General features: G+C 35.6%; 1 protein-coding gene across 6 annotated transcripts in view; it reads right to left on the bottom strand.

Annotated features, from left to right (window-relative positions):
• The window catches only part of WIPF1 (WAS/WASL interacting protein family member 1), a 164,133-nt gene that overhangs the window by 32,090 nt on the left and 111,777 nt on the right, over nt 1–20,266 (bottom strand). Inside the window, exon 1 of one of the 6 annotated variants that reach the window (XM_012544843.3) lies at nt 6,527–7,379. The exons of the other annotated variants lie outside the window; for them this stretch is intronic. The gene's annotated coding sequence lies outside the window, so the exon portion shown is untranslated. Of the gene's footprint in view, nt 1–6,526; nt 7,380–20,266 lie in introns of those variants that run through there. 6 annotated transcript variants of the gene reach the window in all.

Raw genomic sequence — 20,266 nt, 5'->3', positions numbered from 1 at the left:
TCTGCCCTCCGTGGAACTATATTGCTTCTAATCTACTATATTTAGTGAGCCTTCCAGATTATTTTTGAAATAGATTTCGTATAAAATAAACAGCAGGGGAAACAAGCCCTTTTTCAAACAAGTCACTCTGAAGGCTCCAAAATGTTACTAAATTTAGCCATGTGGTTGCACAAAGTCTCTCAGTACTATTGTCAGAACAGCTTCCAAAAGCATCAAAGTTAAAAGAAATAAAAATTCACACTGGTTTTTTGGTGCTGGTATATAACCAGTATCCTTTACTCTTCCATATTTCACTTAGTAGGCATGAGTAAAACTAAGACTCTGGAGAAAATTGAGACCCATTTATTAAAGCATAAAAGTGAATAACAGCTGAGAGACACACCCATCTTTAAGTTGTTAACTGTGGGAGGATTATTATTGGGAAAACAATTCTATTTTGAGAGGCAGTGAATGCAGCAGATAGAGAGCTGACACAGGAAGACAGAAGAGCTGGTTCATATCCTGCCTTTAATTCATTTAATTAATTTAATAAATTAATTTTATAATTATTCCCATTTAATTCTTACAACAACCCAAGGAGGTAGGTTATTATCCTCATTTTTCAGATAAGGAAACTGAGGCAAACAGGAATTATGAGGAAGCTCAATGTCACACAGCTAGAAAGTGTCTGAAACAAGATTTGTATTTAGGTCTTCTGACTCCAGACCAATTCTATACACTGCCCCATCTAGCTGCCGAACCATGGTATTTTTCCTGAACTTGTATATTATTATGCTGCTGCCCAGTTCAAGATACTTTCCTCCAAACCTAAGCTCCCCTCTCTAGCTTTCATAATCGTTTGTTTCTTTTAAGAATTTTCTCTTTGGGAAAGGTTGTCCTTGGTTGTCAGTACTCTCTTTCTCCTTACGTTGTCTGATACTTACCTGTTTACATGTTGTATCTCTCCATAGAATGTAAGCTCCTAGAGGGCAGAGGTTATTTTTTCATTTTTGTCCTTGTAGGGATAGAGCCTTTTCTGACATATACTAGCTCCATGAGCTAGGGCAAACTGGTGATCCGCTAGATCAGGGTAGTGAGACAAGTCCCTTAACCTCTGTTTGCCTCAGTTTACTTATCTATAAAAGGGGGATAATTATGGCACTTCTCTCCAAGGGTTGTTGTAAGGACAAAGTAAGATAATATTTGTAAAGTGTTTTTAGCACAGAGTTTGGCACATAGTAAGTAATATATAAATTTTAGCTATTATTATTGAATTGGGGAAGCCAGATGATGATTTAGATCGTTAGCTATGGCTGGAATTAGAAAGACCTGAGCAAATCCCTTTATCTCTCACAGTCTTAGTTTCTTCATCATTAAAATAATATATCCCAGGATTGTTGTGAAGATCTAATGAGAAAGAACAGGTAAAGCTCTTTGGAAAGCACTGCATAAATATTAGCTATTATTACGGGACATATTCATTCAATCTAATGTGCAGTTTCTCAGAAACACATTTCTAATTAAATCTTGCATCCTTCTAGTGCCTTGAATTAAATGTTCTACATTGAGCAATGCAAAGTTAAGGACTAGTCTTCCTTGGTAGATTTTTTTTTTGACAGTATGGCATTACGAAAACAGTGCTGGATTTGGATCCTAAATATTTGGATTTGGATCCTGCCTTTCTACACTTACTATCACTATGACAAGTCACTTGGCCTCCCCCTCAGTTTCCTCATCTGCCAAATGAGGGGATTAGATGAGATTCTAAGGTTCCTTTTAGCTTCAACAAACCCAAGAGGTTTGTAGATGTAAAAGCTCCTCTTAGAAGAACTAGGTAACAATTTGATGAAACAAAACAAAAAAGAGCTAGAAATCAAAGTGGTGATATCTTTTAGAGGGAGGCTGATGAAAATGAAATTGATTATACTTTAACTATGTATGAGGCGTTCATCAAAATATATGAAATATTAACAAAATATTAGCTAGTCTTTAAGAAACTAGTTTTTAAGCGCCTTAAAGTGGAGACCAATCTACTCTATTTATCCATGCTGGTTCTACTACTTTTTCTTGTGAAAATCCTGTTTAGGGATCCTGGCACTAGATAAAGTAAGGGAGTAAGAAAGAAGGGGACTAATGGCTTAGAGGCCAGACCCACATAGGCCTTGTTATCACTGGGGTCATCACTGAAATATTATTTTGGTCAGAGTCCAGAGAATAATTTTCACTATAATGGGTTGCTCTTAACAGCTCAGAGTGCTCTCTCTCAAAGAACTGAAAAAGATGACCAGTGATTGATTAGATAAACACATTTTAGAGGCCATAACACTCTGAAGCTCATAGCCCAAGTTAATAAATAATTTAGTATTTGATATACTTTTTAAATAACATATTTCCTTTAAAAATTTTTTTAAATTTAAATCTAATTTTTTTATTATTTTAAAATCTTTTTATTTTCAAAACATATACATGGATAATTTTTCAATATTGACCCTTGCATAGTTTTGTGTTTCAGATTTTCCCCTCCTTCCCCCAACCCCTTCCTCTAGATGGCAAGCAATCCAATGTATGTTTAAATAACATATTTTTTAAGTTTAATTTTTAAAGGTAGATGATAATAATAATAATTCCTCCACCATGTCCCAGCTCTTCTTCTTGAAGTCTCACTCCAGCCTTATAATTTGCACATTGGAAGTTCTCTCTGCCTCTGTGACCTCTCCCTCTGATTGGGTGGTTCCTGCCAGAACCCACATTTAAGGAAGGCACTCAGACCAGTTTTTTCTCATTCCTCTTTACACTATACTTTGGACTTCCTCTATCATATCTTTCCTCCACCTCCCTTAACCCTCTACCTTTGTCCCACATATGTGTTGTCTTCATCCACTAAAATGTAAACTCTTTGGATTATCTTTTTTTAAATTTGTATTCCCATAAATGCTTGTTGACTGACTCGGATGGCCATTTTATGATTTTCTAAGGAAAAAAGTTCCCTAAGTTTAGATTTTTTTTGTGGGTAGCTCCTAAGAATTAAAAAAGAAAACCCAAACCACAAGTTTTCTGAGTTTGTTGAGAAGGAAAATAATAGGCATTTGCAGGAAAAGAGTTTGAGAATTTCATAGAACTTTATTTTAAATACATACATTATCTGGATTTGTAAAGGATCTATGGTTTTGTTAGTGTAGGAAACCTTTGTTAGAAACTCTCATGTGAAATGCAAATTAAAACAACTCTGAGCTACCATCTCATTTATTAGATTGGCTAAGATGACAGAAAAAAGAAAACGACAGATGCTGAAGGAGATGTGGGAAATTAGATACACTAATGCATTGTTGGCAGAGTTATGAATGGTCCATCCATTCTATTTTTATTTTTATTTTGCTGAGGCAATTGGGATTAAGTGACCTGCCCAGGGCCACACAGCTAGGAAGTGTTAAGTGTCTGAAGCTAGATTTGAACTCAGGTCCTCCGGACTTCAGGGATGGTGTTCTATCCATTGTGCCACCTAGCTACCCCAGGTCCAACTATTCTAGAGAAAAATTTTTGGAACTATAACCAAAAAGGTATAAAATGGGACATATTCTTTGACCCAGCAATATTAATCCTAAATTTATTCTCCAAATAGATCAAAGAAAGAGGAAAAGGCCTCTTAGTTATGAAGATACTGATAACAATTCTTTTTGTGATGGCAAAGATGCCCTTAAACTGGGGAATGTCTGAACAAATTATAGTATATGAATGTGATGGAATACTGTTGTGCTGTAAGAAATGATGAAGGAAATGTTTTCAGAAAAAGTGAAAAGACCTATATACAGTAATCCACCATAATTTCAAAGCATTCATAATGAAAAAAGCTTAGCCACCTCCAAATTGAGAACTGATAAACTCAGAGTGTCAAACGAAGCATTTTTTTCGTTATTTTTTTCTCTTTATTTTTCTTGCTTTTCCCCTCTGGAACACAGCTTATGTAAAAATATGTTTTCCATCATTTAATATGTATAATGGGTATTATATATCTTGTCTTCTCTAGTGGGGAGTGGGGTGGAGGGGAGAAGGAAAAGACATGATAGATGGAGAGAATTTAGAACTGAAAATAAAAATAAAATTTTAAAAAAGGAAACTCCCCATGTGAGAACTTCCTCTACCAAGAGTCAACTCTATGAGCACAGATAAGTCTTGAGGAATAGCCCAACACAGTAAGGATTAAAATCAGTCTCCTACAGCATTATCCGCTGTCTCTTATATATCTCAAAGTGTCCTGTAGATATTTCAAACTCAACATGTTCAAAAAGATGCTTGTTATCTTCATCTGCTAAATCCACTCTTCTTCTAATTTTTTTTTCCTGTGGAGATCACCATTACTCAAACTGCCAAGATTGGAGTCATCCTCAACTGTTCCCCTCTCTTCCACCTCCCACATCCGATATCGTGCCAATTCTACTTCTACAACATTCCTTGTATCTACCTTCTTCTCCAGTCACAAGACCTAGCCAAGGTCTTTGTTATCTCTCACCTTCATTCTCCTAATTAGCTCCTCTGCTTTTAGTCTCCTTTCCAATTCATCCTCCTCATTGCTGCCAAAAACATATTTTGAAGTATTTCTGCCCTTGTTCCTTGCCTCCTAAAGGACCTTCAGAGGTTCCTCAAATAGAGGATACCTTCCTCAGGTTGGTACTTAAAGTCTTTCACAATATGGCTTTAACCTAATTTTCTACACTCATGGCTCATTACTGCCTCTTTATACATTTTACACTCTAACAAAATAGAACTGCTTGATGTTCTCTGGAACTTGGTATTTCAAATACTATTTCTGTGCCTATCCTCATTCCTGGAATGTATTCCCTCTCCCCCTTCATCATTAACTCTTACAACTTCTAGCTTCCTTCAAGGATCAAGTCACACACCTTCTCCAGATGAGATCCTTTCTTGATTATGTTAATTGTTAGTATTTTCCTTCCTACCCAAACAATCATGTACATATTTACTTGTTTATATGTTGTATACTATCCCTTCCCTTCCCCTTTCCCCTTTCTCCTCCCTTCCTTTCCCTTCCTCTCCCCTCCCCTCCCCTTCCTTTCCTTCCCCCTTCTCCTCTCTTCCCTTCCCCTCCCTCCTCTCCTTCCCTTCCTTTCCTTTCCTATTCTCTCCCTTCCCCTCCCTTTTCTTCCCTTCCCTCCCTTCCTCTCCCCTTCCTTTCCCTCCTCTCCCCTCTCTTCTCTTCCCCTCCCTTCCCTTCCCTTCCCCCTTTTCTTTCCCCTTCTTTCCCCAGTCTCTCCCTTCCTCTTTCCCTTCCTTTCCCCTCCTTTCCCCCTTCCCTCCCTTCCCCCTTCCCTTTTCCTCCCCTCCCTTCCCCTCCCTTCTCTTCCCTTTTCCTTCCCTTTCCCTTCCCTTTCCTTCTCCCTTCGCTTTCCTCTCCCTTACCTTTCCTTCTCCTTTCCCTTTCCTCTTCCTTTCCCTTCCCCCTTCCCTTCCCTTCCTTTCCCCCTTCCTTTCTTTTCCCTTCCTCCTTCCTTCCCTTCCCCCTTCCATTCCCTTCCCTTCCCCCTTCCTTTCCCTTCCCTCTTCCCTTCCCTTTCTCCCCTTCCCTTCCCTTCCTTCTTCCCTTCGCTTTCCTTCCTTTTCTTCTTCCCCCCTTCCCTCCCTCCCTTCTCTCTTCCTTCCTTCCTTTCTTTTTCTTTCTTCCTCCCTCCTTCCTTTTTCTAGCACGTCTCTTAATGTAATATTTACTTAATAAATTCTTGTCACATTGGACTAAAAATGTATTCTAAAATAAGTTGCCATTTCAAGGATTTAGTAAATGCTTGTTAAAAATCTGAAATTGATTTTTAAAATCCTAGAGTTTGAAATTTTTTTATGTTAAATGAATAGTTTATGAAATTTCAAATATATCCTCCTCTTCTAGAAAACTATTATGAAGATAATTTTAAAATAGAATGAAATTAATTTAAAGTAATCTTAAAATAAAATTCATTTACAAACAATTTAAAAATAAAATAAAATTAATTTTTTGAATAAAATAAAGATCCCTTTCCCCTATAAGAAAAAGAATATTACCTAAGAAGAAAAAATATTACTATAGTTGCACAGCAACACATCATAGTAATAATGTTTGTTCAACTATCTAGGCCTTTACTGGAAATCTAACATAGATCCTTGCTAAACTGATAGCTCAGTAATAAATGTTTGGCCACACTGTACCACATATGTATATGTAAATACATATATACAAGAACAGAAATAAATATCAATTCCAGAATAAATGTATTGCAAAGAGGTTAAGGCTTCTCCAAAGAAAAGGAAAAATAATGCTAGTAAAGTTTTTTTGCTCATTAACAATTCATAATTGCAGTTACTAATCCCTTAATGTCACCCCAAGTAATGGCTAATGGATATCACCATGCTATGAACTCTACATGGAGCCATAGCAAGGACCTTTTCTTAGCAAATGAAGCACTTTCATTTTGACATAGCAGATGATCCACTACAAGCCATTTTGTTCTCCCCAGGCCCTTGTAAAGGAAATAAGTTTAGCTTAAAATGCAGTTTGTCTTACCGTCAAGTGACACTGTGGAACATGTATGATCAGGGTACAAGCGGAGAGGACATATGAGACCTAAGATAAGCATGACAACCATCTCTGAAATTTGAATTATCAGCTAGGACCAACATAGTGTAGTCAAACCAGCCATTTTAGACAAGGTCTGGACTTCTGGGTGAGTGTTAACACACTGAGTCAGAGACAGACATCCTACTGTGGTTATTTGCTTCCTGTCTGATTAATTTGCTGTTTGTTCCTTCTTCCTTTACTTCAAACTAACATGCAGAAAATGTCACTGAATTGGTTTGTCTTAAGAAAAAAGGAAAAAAATGTTAAAATGTTTCTCCTCTCTGCACCCTTTACATCCACTTGGTACAAAGACCTAAGTGAATCTCTGTGTTATGAATGAACTCAACTTTTTCAGTAAGTATTGAGCAATAAGCAATAATCCTCCCAGCTCTCAAGATTCTTTTCAGGGAAGTCTGTTTGAAAATGTTTCTCTCAGTGTGGACTATTCACCTTAGCAACTAAATGGTTGCTGAGAAATAAAATATCCATTTCATGAATAACAAGAATGTCCCATGGTCCTAAGAGGGGATGTGAAACCCCAAAACAAACCAAAAAACCAACACACCTAAACTTAGACTTAGAGGGTTACATTTAAGAATAACCAATTTAGGGCTAGGAGGAAATTTAGACATCATTTAGTACAACCCACTCATTTTACAGATAAGGAAACTTAAAGGTCAGAGATCACAGAGACAGTAAGTTGCAGAGGCAAAATTCAGATCCAGCTCTTGAGATTTTCAATGCATTCCAGTGCCTTTCAAGGGAGTTGGAAGTGAATAGGAAGATAGGTGACTAAAAAAAAAAAAAATACCCTAGGAAGTCAATGAGGAGTCAAGAAGGCCAGGTTTTTAAAAATGTACATTTTGGGCCAAAATTTGTATTTATTTGTATGTATGCATATGATTTCAGTATGCCCAGACACAAAGATAGCTGCAAAACCACAATAAAATACAGTGAAATAAATTTTGTTTGTTTTCATTGTCAATCTACTGGCTAAACCAACAATAAATGTACTTAGAGATGGTTGAGAAAAAGTTCAGAAATGAAGAGAATGAATGAAGAAAAGCTTCATTTCTGTCACTATTTAGAAATTAGAAAGGAGAATTAACATAGAAAATAATACAATTGTGGAGCAAGGGTAAAATCATATTAACATGCTGGTGAAATTTTCCTTTCAGGTGGGATTTATAGTTCAAATTTACTATAAATGTCCTTTGGTTTTGGGAAAACAAAATCACTCATGAGAAAAAAAAAAAAAGAGGTCTCGTTCCTGAATGAAGTAAATCCAGAAGCAGATATGTTAGGATAAATTCCCCTAATATCACTGTTAAATAGTCAGTCAACAAACATAGTAGGTGACCTTGGGGAAAAGTCACTTAACTTCTCTGGAATTCTTGCAATCTCATTTGTAAAGTGAAAGAGGCTATGGTAGCTACGTGGTGAAATAGATAGAACACTAGCCCTGGATTCAGGAGGACGTGAATTTAACTAGCTGTGTGTCCCTGGGCCAGTTACTTAGCCCTAATTGCCTCTCCCCCAAAAAACAAAAAAGGCTGGACTAGGTGATTTCTAAGGTCTCTTCTAGTTCTAAATCTATGAGGTGATAATCTGAGTAATATGATTAAAATTTTTCTTTAAGTCTACTGCTTTATTCTGAAGTTCTAAATGGATGACATAATCAAATTCCCTTTGATATATCTCACATATCTTAACTCCATCTCCCTCTATCTCCTCACTAGCTTCCACTCTCTAGCATAAAACTATATCACAGATTCTTAACTTAGTATCCATAAACTTATACACCTGAAAAAATCCCCAAATGGCAAATCCTTACTTACATGTATTTTTAAAAATTGTTCCCATTAATGAAGTGGAATCCAAATAAAAGATCAGAAGGGCCAGGGCAGGTGAGAGATAGGGGAACAATGGACTGGAGTTTGGGTTCCATTCCCATGTTTATTAAAGTCTTGTAATACCATTAGCAAGAGACATCCTGGTACAGCTTCAGAGTCAAGATCTGGATTCCCACCCTGCCTCTGACATATACTAACTTGGCTGTAAGTTTGTAGGCAAATCACTTAACTTCTCAGTGGCTCAGGCAACTCCCAAGGAGTACAAATTATGGAGAAAGTGCTAATCTTTGTCAGTAGAGAAGAGTTCCTTTCTGAGAGCTTTTTACACTAATGAAATCATAGATCTAATTTAAAAATGTTGACAGCATCCATTAACATTTATTGAATGTCTATCATGCATAAAATACCTTTCCTAGTGCAAGAGGGAATGATATAAGGACTGGAATTTAAGAATACCTCAAAGGACCAAGATGAGGCAACGGCACAGTTTACACATAATAGAGATAGTAGAAGGAAATTTTTTTTTTCAAATTAAAATGATAATATCTTCTTGTAGTTATTTTTATTTAAAGTGCATTTGTCCAGATAGGAGAAATTATAGTAATCTAAATGAAATGTTTTTGAAATCATAAAAAAAAAATCTGGCATCATTTGAAGCAATTGATAGACCTGGTCCTTTTAAAATACAGTATATCCTATACATTTTACAATGATACAAAACTCTTAATAAGCATCTAAAATCATGAAAAATGTAAACTTGCCAAAGAGGAATCACAGGGATAGCCAAGGAGAATGAGAGATGTCTGGTAAAGAACTTTGGCGTTTTCCAAAGGGAAGATGCAACAGAGCAGAAATTTGCAACTCCCTTGGTCTACCAGTGAGGCTAAGCAATGCCCAGGGATACCACTAGGTGCCACTAAGAGGCAAAAAAGAAAGGAAAATTTAAAAGAAGACAAAGAGAGGAAGGACAGAAAAAAAGATAAAAGAAAGGAGGAAGAGAAGGTTATAGTGGGAAATATTTATTGGCTATATATCCATCTCTCAGAGATCCTGCAATTCATTTTTAGCCCCAAATCAGTAGAAAGAAAAGGTACTGATACAATCCACCTTAAAAAAATAAACATAAAATTACCCTCCTTTGTGAAATTTTCCCTTGATTTGACCTCTGAACATCTCCTACAGCCTTCCAACACCATATTTCAGCCTTTTAATTAGTGTTCCTACTTCCTACATTCACTTTTCCAAGTTATTTTTCACACAGAGGCCAAAATAATGTTCCTAATGGCACAGGCTTACCCTGGCTAAAATCCCTTACTGGCCTCTAGGATAAAATTACACATTCCTTAGCGTGGCATTTAGGACTTTCCCATTTCTGACTCCAACTATCTTTCCAGTCTCATTTCATTTTATTCTCTTTTAGATCCTCTTAGAAACATTTGAGCCAAACTGAACTTCTGGTCATTTCTCAAACTTAAAATTTCATCTTCTACTTATGTGCATTTTCACAAGTCAAAGGCTATATCTGAAATATACTTTTCCTCCATCTCCTGCCTTTTGATATCCTTATATTCCTTCAAGGCTCAACTGAAGCATCACTTTATCCATAAATCCTTCCCTAGTTATTGTTTTAGTGTTTTCTCACCTCACAAAGTTTTCTAGAGCCTCCTTTTTATTGATCTTTTACTTGATCATTTTATTACATGGCCATTATGCATAATTAACTAGAGCATACAAGGGGTAGGGCACTCAAAACCTGAAATCAGGAAAACTTAAATTCAAAGCTAGCTTCAAGATACTTCTTAGTCATGTGACCCTGGACAAGTCACTCAAACAGTGCTTCATTTTCCGAATCTGTAAAATGGAGATAAGTAAGAACACTTATTTCCCAGGGTTATTGTGAAAATCAACTGAGATCACATTTGTCAAGTGCTTGCAAACTTTAAAATGCTGTTATTATCTATATATTCTTCTGTCACCAAATAGAATGTAAGGTCCTTGAGGCAGAAAATATTTCATTTTTTAGTCCCAATGCCTAGCACAATATTTCACATAAAGAAAGTATTTAATAAATGCTTGCTGAAATGAATTGTTGGTCATCAAGAAAGTAACTACAGTAAGATCTGTGAAGGGGAGAGCCAGAATGCAAGGAGTTAAGGCATGAGTAGCTGATGGAGAAGTGGGACTAGTGAGTGTAAACTACAGTTTTGAGAAATTCAGTAATAGAAGGTTAAGTGGGAAGAAGAACAGTAGTGGACTCAGGAAAGGCTTCCCTCCCACATTCAATAAGAGAGATGTGAACACATTGGAATTTGGAGGTAGAGAGGAAAGAACCAAGATATTGAATATGCAAGAAAAGCCTATCTCTTGGGATGATTGACAGATTAATGTCCCAGAGGCAGTGGTATGGGGTGGGATAAGGCAAGTTGTCAGGATTGGTTTTGTAATGGAAAAGGAGTATTTCTTCCCCTAGAACAGGAGTGTTGAAGTGTTGAAGTCTGGAAGAGGATAGCTGAGTAAGTTTACAACGGATGGCCTAGATCATCTCTATAAAATAAGGAGCAAAATGAACTATTGAATATGTGGAAGAAGGATAGGAATGAGAGTCTGATTAAAGGAGGAAACAACATTTATACAGTCTTTCATGCTTTGCAATCACTTTACATATATTATTTGATTCTCACAATGACTCTGGAAGGAAGGTATTATTGTTATTCTTGCTTTATAGATGAGGAAATGGAGGTAAAGAAAGAATTAAAGCAATTAAATGAGTTGCCTAGCATTATACAGCTAATATCTGAGGCAGGATTCAAACAGATCTTTCTTATTCCAAGGCCAGATTGCTATCCACTGTGCTACCCAGCCACTCTAAAAAAAGTTGACAACAGATGTTTTGTGGTATTCTGTAGAATCAAAAGGAGATAAATAAAAAGGAATTCTGAGAAGCAGAGACCAACATGAATGTATATTAGACAAATAGCCATAAGCATACCTTTCTCTAAATAGCTGGTTAGAAGAAAGGTAGAAAAAAATGAATAGTTGAGATTTTCTCTTGGAGATTTTTCATTCTCATATGTCTGGGGATCAAGGAAAAATGTATTCAAGGGTGCTCTCAAGAGTCTTTTTGCAGTGGTCCAGACCATGCAGGAAAGCAAATAAAGTCAGAAGAAGACTTGAAGCAATCTTCAAATAATGGAGGTTTTTGAGTCTGGACAAATTATTTAATTTCTCTGGGCCTCAGTTTCCTTATTTGTAAAGCAACAAGGTTAAACTATAGGGTTCTCAGGTTCCTTCTAGGTCCTATACTTAGCATAGTACCTGGCATATAGTAGATATTTAATAAATTGATTGATTAATTAATGTTTCTCTGAAGGGTAAGATCAGTAACCCTCTCTCTTGGTAGGAGAAGGATGGGAGTTTGTCTTTAGAGAGGAACATTTCAGAATTTTAGAATCTAGAGGTAAAAGTTAGTATAAAAGTCTTATGTACCAAATGTGGATTAGGAACCTTATGTTAGCATGGAGACAAAGGAATTAATATAATTGCACTGTAGAGAGGCAGTAGAATTAGTATAATTACATTGTAGACAGACTAATGTGTATCCCAAAAAGTTGCAATCTGGAGAATGTAGATGTGACCTTTTTGATATCCAAATAGGAAGGCTCTGATGAGAGTGGGAGTAAGAGTGGAAAGTATAGGAAATATATCAAAACAGTCTTTAAGCTTTTCTTTTCTTTTCTTTTCTTTTTTTGTTTTAAACCTATTGGTTCAGAAATAAAGGAGGAGATAAAATAAGTTATGAGAAATAATTCAGTTTAAGAAAGCCAGTCCCAAAGTCAAATGGCCAGAAAAAGGGGAATAAGCTCTTTTTACTTCTCCCTTCCCTTGTTCCTATCTTCCTTCTCTCCTGCTACATGTTGTAGTTTCCCATTTTATGGCATGGCATTAACACTACTGATTTATCCATTCATGGCTCCAAGCAGCCTAGTTAGACTTTTGTCTTTTGCCATTAATTAGGCTAACAATGAGTGCCACTCCAAACTTTTTCTTTGGTCAATTTGGTCATTCATATCCAAAAGGCAGCTTTAAGGAGGGGGAGACAGCAAACAGAGCTCTAGGCCTGGAGTCAAGATGGCAATTTAAATTTGGCATCAGACATTGCCAACCAATTTCTATTTGCTTCACTGTAAAATGATCATAAAAGCACCTACTTTCCAGGGTTGTTATTAGGTTAAATGAGATAATATCTCGACAAGAAGTATTTAGCACTATGTAGCAGGAATATGGTAGATACTTAACAAATTCTTGTTCTCTTCTTCCCAAATCTTTCCCTTCCCTTTACGACAAAAGCTCTTTTAGGTAATACTGAAGGATTCAACAATTGCTATAAGAATGCTAACTAAGATGACATCAATTTAAGCTGATTAGGCCAATATTAGGTTATCAAGAAATTACAATGGGTCTGGAATCAGGAAGACTCATCTTCATAAGTTCAAAGTCCAGCCTCAGACACTTACTAGCTGACCCTAGTCATTTAACTCTGCCTTGGTTTCGTAAACTGTCAAGTGAGCTGAAGATAGAAATGGAAAACCACTGTAGTATATTTACCAAGAAAACCTCAAGTAGACTCATAGAGTCAAAAACTATAGAAAACGACTGAACAATAACAGAAATGGAATGGGAAGATGAAAGGACATATGAAAAAATAAAAGAAATCAAAAGATAAAAAGTTAAAAGATTTGAACAGTTGAGATGCTGAGAAATTTGAAAATTTCAGTTTAAGATTGTAAAAATTTATCTTATATTCACATTTCTTTCCCAATTACCCACATCAATCAATCAATGTGAACCCAATTATGCAATAAGATAGAAAACAGCTAGAGCCCAGAAGTGTCCTATATATTACAGGTTACATATAAATTACAGCAATATGTCTTCTGCTACCATACTATGGCAGCAAAGGCAGATGAACTGTAAGAGCAAGAAGGTAACATCTATAAATAATAGAGTATATGATTGTCTCAGCCCCTTCCTCTCCTACCTTGGATCATCTGCAAATAGGAAAGAGAAGGGGTTGAGAAGAAGAGAACAAGAATTTCTTAAGTATCTATTATGTGTCAGGTAGGAAGTACTAAATACTTTATAGATTATCTCATTTAACCTCACAATCTTGGAACGTAGATGCTATCATGATTCTTATTTTATAATGGAGGAAACTGAAGCAGATAAAAGTGAAATGAGTTGCCCAATGAGTGGTGTTCTAGGCTAGATATTTCTTTTTGAAGGAAGGGGGAAGAAGAAAGAGAAAGAAAATCAGGAGAGAGTAGTGTGGAATTTTTGGGATAGAGAAAATGAAGGAGAGTGTGTTTTTCCTGGGTAGATTTTTTTTTCAGGGTGCTTCTATACTTCTTTATATTATATATAACTCTGAGAAGGTCTCATGTGCTATACTACACTTCAAACCATCCAATATCTTGAATACAGAAAATACAGAAGGGTTTGCTAGTGACCAATTTATGTCACAAGGTCAGTAATTGTTGGACTCACAGCAACACCTTTGGAGTCATTGCCTCTTTTCTCAAATTTGCCAGCCCCAGATGTTGAAAGAAGCTGGTGGTCAGAGGTCATAAGATTCTGATATTCCCTTCTCAATTCACAGAAAAAGGAAAAGGAATAGATTGGAAAAAATCAAGGGATTATTCTGTGCTTGCTTTTCTCAGGAAAGAGGAATGGTAGAGAGTCACAGTTGGAAACCATCATTTAGAAGTCTAAATCATCTTATATTAAATTAAGATGACTGAAAATAGCCAAATCTACATATATAAAATATAAATCAAGTCCCTTCAAGATGTGTTTAGGACTTTGCAAGAACATTGTGTATTGGAAAGAAGATCAGACTAGAAGATTAAATCCTGATTTATATACTTATTTAGCAGCTCAGATCCTCCTTTTCCTCAAAATGGAGATAGGAATATTTGTCATACCTATCTAAAGACATCACTATAAGGATGAATTATTTAAACCTTGAAGTGTGGTAGATAGTACAGTTTTAAGCCTTAGTTTTTTATATTTTGAGTTGTGCTTCTGAGACACATTTGTTATATAGCAAGTGGTAACACGTTGAAAAGGCAGTTAGGTAGTGCAGTGGATAGAGTGATGAGCCTGGAGTCAAGAAGGGTCATCTCTCTAAGTTCACTGGCCTCAGACACTTACTAGCTATGGGACCTTCGGCAAGTCCCTTAACCCTGTATGCCTCAGTTTCCTCATCTATAAAATGATCTGTAGAAGGAAATGAATCACTCTGATATCTTAGGCAAGAAAACCCAAATGGAGTCATGAAAAATTGGAAATGATTGAATAAGAAGAAGTTGAATGCTAATTCACATCTGAATGAATAACTGACACATCAGTGTAGATGAATAATGTTGACATCACATTGAGAGTAGGGAGAAATTAATTGAGAAGCAGCGTGGTACAGTGTTTTAGATTTGAAGTCTGAGGATCCAGGTTTGAATTTCATATGTGCTACTTACTACCTAGATAACTTTGGGCAAACAATTTAACCTCTTTCATCTCAGTTACTTCATCTACAAAATGATGGGGTTGAATTAGATGGTAGCAATAATTTTGTTGTTTAGTCATTTTTCAGTTGTGTTTTGCCATTTCCATTTCCAGTTCATTTTACAGATTAGAAAACTGAGGCAAACAGGGTTAAGTGACTTTTCCAGGGTCACACAGTTAATAGTGTCTGAGGCCAGATTTGAACTCAGGTCTTCTTGAACTCAGGCCTGACACTCTATTCACAGATCCAGCTAGCTCCTTTAATAATAATAACAATAGCTAATATTTATTCAGCACTTAATAGGTGGTAGGTTTTATGCTAAGCACTTCACAAATATTATTTTGTTAGATCCTCCCAGGAACCTTGGCAGATAGGTGCTATTATTCTTCCCATTTTATAATTGAAAAAATTGAGTCAGACAGATGTTAAATGGCTTACCTAAGGTCACAGCACTCTATCCACTGTCCCATTTAGAGCTTTTAGAGGTCTTTTCTAGCTTTAAATCTATGATACAATTAGGAAATATCTTCTCCTAATTCTCTTCCTTCTCTATTCATTTCTATCATAACCATCATACCATTAGCATTAGAGGCTGTTGAAATTTTTTTCACTCTTTAGATCTTGAAATAGAAGGAACATCTAGTCCAATTGTATCTTTTTATAGTTGAGGAACAAGAGGTACAGGGAAGTTCAGTGATATCCAGAATTACACAAAAAGTATAAAGGTCAGGATTTAAATCCAGAGTCTCTGATCCAGGAGACAATGCTTTTTTCACTACATGGCTTGCCATATAAACATTCAATAAATATTTGTTGAAATAGTCAGAATTGACAGAAATAACAATCAGTTCTCAAAATAATCTCTTTGGCTTATATTTGACAAAAACATAGTGCAGGGTTAAGGTCTCACTGGTCAATGGGAATGGTCCAAGACCCAAAATGTTGTAGGGAAAAAAAGATTAAAATGAAGATTCTCAGAAATTAGGGTCTATTATTGGTAGCTTCAACTTCCCTGCCTTAAAAATAAGCAACCTCTCCCCCCAATTATCTATGAAACACACCAGACATACATATTTCTGATTAAGAAAGCCAAGAAAAAGTCACAATGAATCATTTTTACAGTCCAGGATAGCTTAGGAAGTCAGAGAAGACTGTGATTATTGGGGATGGGAGTTGGCCAGGAGCATGTGGTAGGATGGGGTAGGTAGAGCATTCTACCATTCAGGCATTGAAAGGGGGTTAATAGAGAGCCTCAGAAAAGGAAGTACCAGGGCAGAAAGAAAATCCAGGGGATCCCTGAAATAGCTTTGAAAGCAAAAATGCATACAATCTGACAACTGTGTGGTACATTATTCAGTTCTGGGCCACAGATCCAGGGCAGAGAGCAGAAATTGCTGAGTTCTGAGCACAAGAAAGTTCCAGAAACTTAGCTGTTGAGCTCTGGGTCCAGAAACAGCAGTTCTAATCATTAGCCCTGCATATTAACCTGCACTGGAAGCACCAGGGCAAGAGACCAAGACCAAAAAGAAACTAGCAATTGAGTTTCCTTTAACCTGCATAATTTGCCAGTACTTAATTAATTAATGAAAAAATGTAAAGTAAGGAGGTTTAAGAATACAAGATCTTAAATTGTATTGTAAAGTAGTAATTTTATCAAAACTATTTGGTACTGGCTAAGAAATAGAAAAGTGGATCAGTGGAACACAGTAGACATACAATACATATTAAATGATTATAGTAATGTTATGTTTGACAAATTTAAAGGCTTAAACTTGTGAGATAAGAATTCAGTATTTGGTAAAAGTTTCTGGGAAAACTAGAAAGCAGTCTGGCAGAAATTGGATATAGACCAATCTCTACACCATTTTAAGCTAGGTCAAAATGGTCCAAAGATCAAGTACAATATCATAAATCAGAAGAACATAGGACATATTAACTATCAGACTTATAGATGAGAAGTTATGAATAAACAAGAGAGCATTGTGAGACGTAAAATAAATAATTTTGCTTACATTAAATTAATTTTCTTTAACAAATAAAACCAATATAGCTAAGATTACAAGAAAAGAGGAAAATCAGGGGAAAAATTTATAGACAGTTTTTTAAAATAAATGGCTCATATCTCAAATATACAGGGAACATTATCAAATGTGTAACAATATGGATAAGAATCATTCCCCAATTCATAAATGGTCAAAGAATATGAACAGGCAGTTTCTTGAAAAATAAATCAAAACTATATGTCATATTGGGAGAAATAATTATTTTCTATTGCATTAATAAACAAGTATTAATTAGGATCTAGGTTTTTTTATTTCCTCACTTAGGGACCAGCCTCCATAAGTCAATCAACCAGTCTCTGAATAGCATGGGTGATAGAGGAGATTGCCCCAATCCTCTGGGAATATATTCCTTGATCTTGGATAGGACCCCACCCAATTAGGAGACCTTACTTTTATTTGTTGTGTAAACAGAATCTAATCTAGGTAAACTCTTGCTCTTAGAATAAACCTATCCTGACACTTCTACTTTGGAGTTTGGGGTAACTCAGATCATGAAAGAGCTATCAACCAGAGTGGTCTGGGTGGATTATCTTGTTCAGATTACTGGAGGTGGCTGACTCTCATGAAGACTTTTAGCCTACCTTCACATTAAATACTTACCAGTCAAGGTTGATTTCTCTTGTTAGGGATATTCCCTTTTATAAAAGTATTTAAAGCATTCAGTGTATTTATGGTTTTGTCTTTGTCAAGAAAAATCATTAACCAGCAATTTATTGATTAGCTAGTTTGATGAATAAATTATTAATTACCCAGAAATTGTCTCCTGGGCTTGTCATTCATCAAAATATTTAAAAATGACCTAAAGCATTATTAATTGGAGAAATGCAAATTAAAACAACTTTGAGATATCATTTCACACCTATCAGAATGGCTAAAATGATAGAAGGGGAAAAGACAAATGTTGGAGGGGATGTGGGAAAAATTGGGAGGCTATTGGTGGAACTTTGAACTGATCCAACCATTTTAGAGAACAATCTGGAATTGGTTATAAAACTCTGTATACTTTCTGACCCAGAAATAACACTAACAGCTCTGTTTCCCAAGGTAATCAGGGAAAAAGAAAAATAAACATATATTCTAAAATATAGAAACTCTCTTTGTGATGCTAAAAACTGGAAAGTAAGGAAATGTTCATCAGTTGGGAAATGGCTAAAGAAATTTTGGTATATGATTGTAATGGAATACCATTCTTATAAGAAATGAGCAGGATGAGTTTTAGAAATGTATGAAAAGACTTACGTGAAATAATGAAGAGTGAAATGAGCAGAGCTAAGAAAAAAGTAACAGAAATATAGTATAAAGAATAACTAAGTTATTCTGAGTATTATAAACAATCAAATCAAATACAAAAAGTCTATGAAGAAAGATCCTATACATGGCCACAGAAAAATCTGATAAATAGAAATACACGTGGTATGGTTTTGTGTGTGTGTGTATGTGTGTGTGTGTGTGTGTGTGTGTGTGTGTGTGTGTGATTGCATCCGTATGAAGGAAGAAAGGAGAGGTGGGGGGAAAAGTGGCCACTGTAGTGACCACTATAGAAGTGGCCTTCTGTAGTACAAGGTAGAGAAGAAGGAAGGGAGATAATTCAGAATTTAAAATAACAAAAGTAAATTAAATTTTTAAAAAATGAGGTATGGCATATGAATGAAATGGAATATTATTGTTCTATAAGAAATGATTAGCAGGCTGAAATCAAGCCTGGAGAGACTTACATGAACTAATGCTAAGTGAAATGAATAGGACCAAGAGAACATTGTACACGGCAAAGATAAGATTATGTGGTAATCAACTGTGATGGACTTGGCTCTTTTTAAAAACTTTTTTTTTTTCCTGAGGCAATTGGGGTTAAGTAACTTGTTTAGGGTCACACAACTGAGTTTTTTTTTAAACTTTAAAAAAATTTTCTTTTTGGACTTGGCTCTTTTTAACAGCATCAGTTCTAATAGATTTGTGATAGAGAGAACCATCTAATCCAGATTATGGGGACTAGATGTGGATCATAATATAGTATTTTCACCTTTTTGTTGTTGTTTTCTTGCTTGTTTTTTTTTTTTTTCTTTCTCATTTTTTCCCTTTTTGATCTGATTTTTCTTGTGTAGCATGATAAATGTGAAAATATGTTTAGAAGAATTGCACATATTTATCTTATATTGGATTACTTGCTGTCTAGGGAGAAGGGAGGTGAGAAGGATTTATGGGAGAAAAATTTGGAACACAAGGTTTTGTAAGAGTGAATGTTGAAAACTCTGCATTTATTTTGGAAAAAAAAAACTATTATTATAAACCACTCCCTCCCAAAACCCATAAGAAATATGGAGGAAAAGTTTGAAAAAAGAATGAAGAGTTTGGTAAAAAGATGTAAAACTTTACTGAAGGAAGTAGCTCCTTGAAAATTAGAACTGGCCAAATGGAAATTGGTGACTCCATGAGACATTAAGACAAAATGAAACAAAGTCAAAAGACAGGGGAAAAAAAAACAACAGCAGAGGATATATGAAAAAATCTCATAGGAAGAATAATTGACCTGGAAAAAAGATCATAGACAGATAATTTAAAAAACCATTCTATGACCTGAAAGCCTTAAACAAGAAAAAAGAACAAAGAAAATCATATTTCAAGAAAACTGCCCAGACCTCTGAACCAGAAAGTAAGGAGAATCTATCAACCACTTCCAGAAAGTGATCACAAAATGAAAACTCTGAATAATGTTATACCCAAAATTCAGAGCTCCTAGGTCAAAGAAAGAATACAAGGAAAGGACCAGAAAAAAAAGATTGAAATCCCAAGCCACAGTCATGATCACACAAGCTTTAGCAACCACGGCCATAAAAAAATGTGATATACCAGAAGACAAAGGATCTAGGCTCACAACCAAGAATAACCTATGCAGAAAAATTGAGTATAATTCTACCAGGGGAAAAATGAATTTTTAAAGAAATAGAGGATTTTCAACTTTCAAGTGCTCTTGATGTACGGACCAGAGTTGAATAGAAAATTTGACATTCAAACATAAGATTCAAAAGGAGCATAAAGATAAATGTGAATGAGAAATCATATGAAATTAAATAAGTTTAAACACTGCATTCTTACATGGGGAAATAATACATACACTATTTTAGAAGGAATTTAATGAGAGAGAGGACCTGGATTTATGTTTAGATAATCTCAAAAGAGGAATGGAAATATAAGGAAGAAGAATGCACTAGAA

The sequence above is a fragment of the Sarcophilus harrisii genome, chromosome 3, assembly GCF_902635505.1.
Source record: "Sarcophilus harrisii chromosome 3, mSarHar1.11, whole genome shotgun sequence".
In the NCBI taxonomy this organism is placed as follows: domain Eukaryota; kingdom Metazoa; phylum Chordata; class Mammalia; order Dasyuromorphia; family Dasyuridae; genus Sarcophilus; species Sarcophilus harrisii.
Note: the sequence above shows the minus strand (reverse complement) of the source record. Positions and strands in the feature narration are given on the sequence as shown.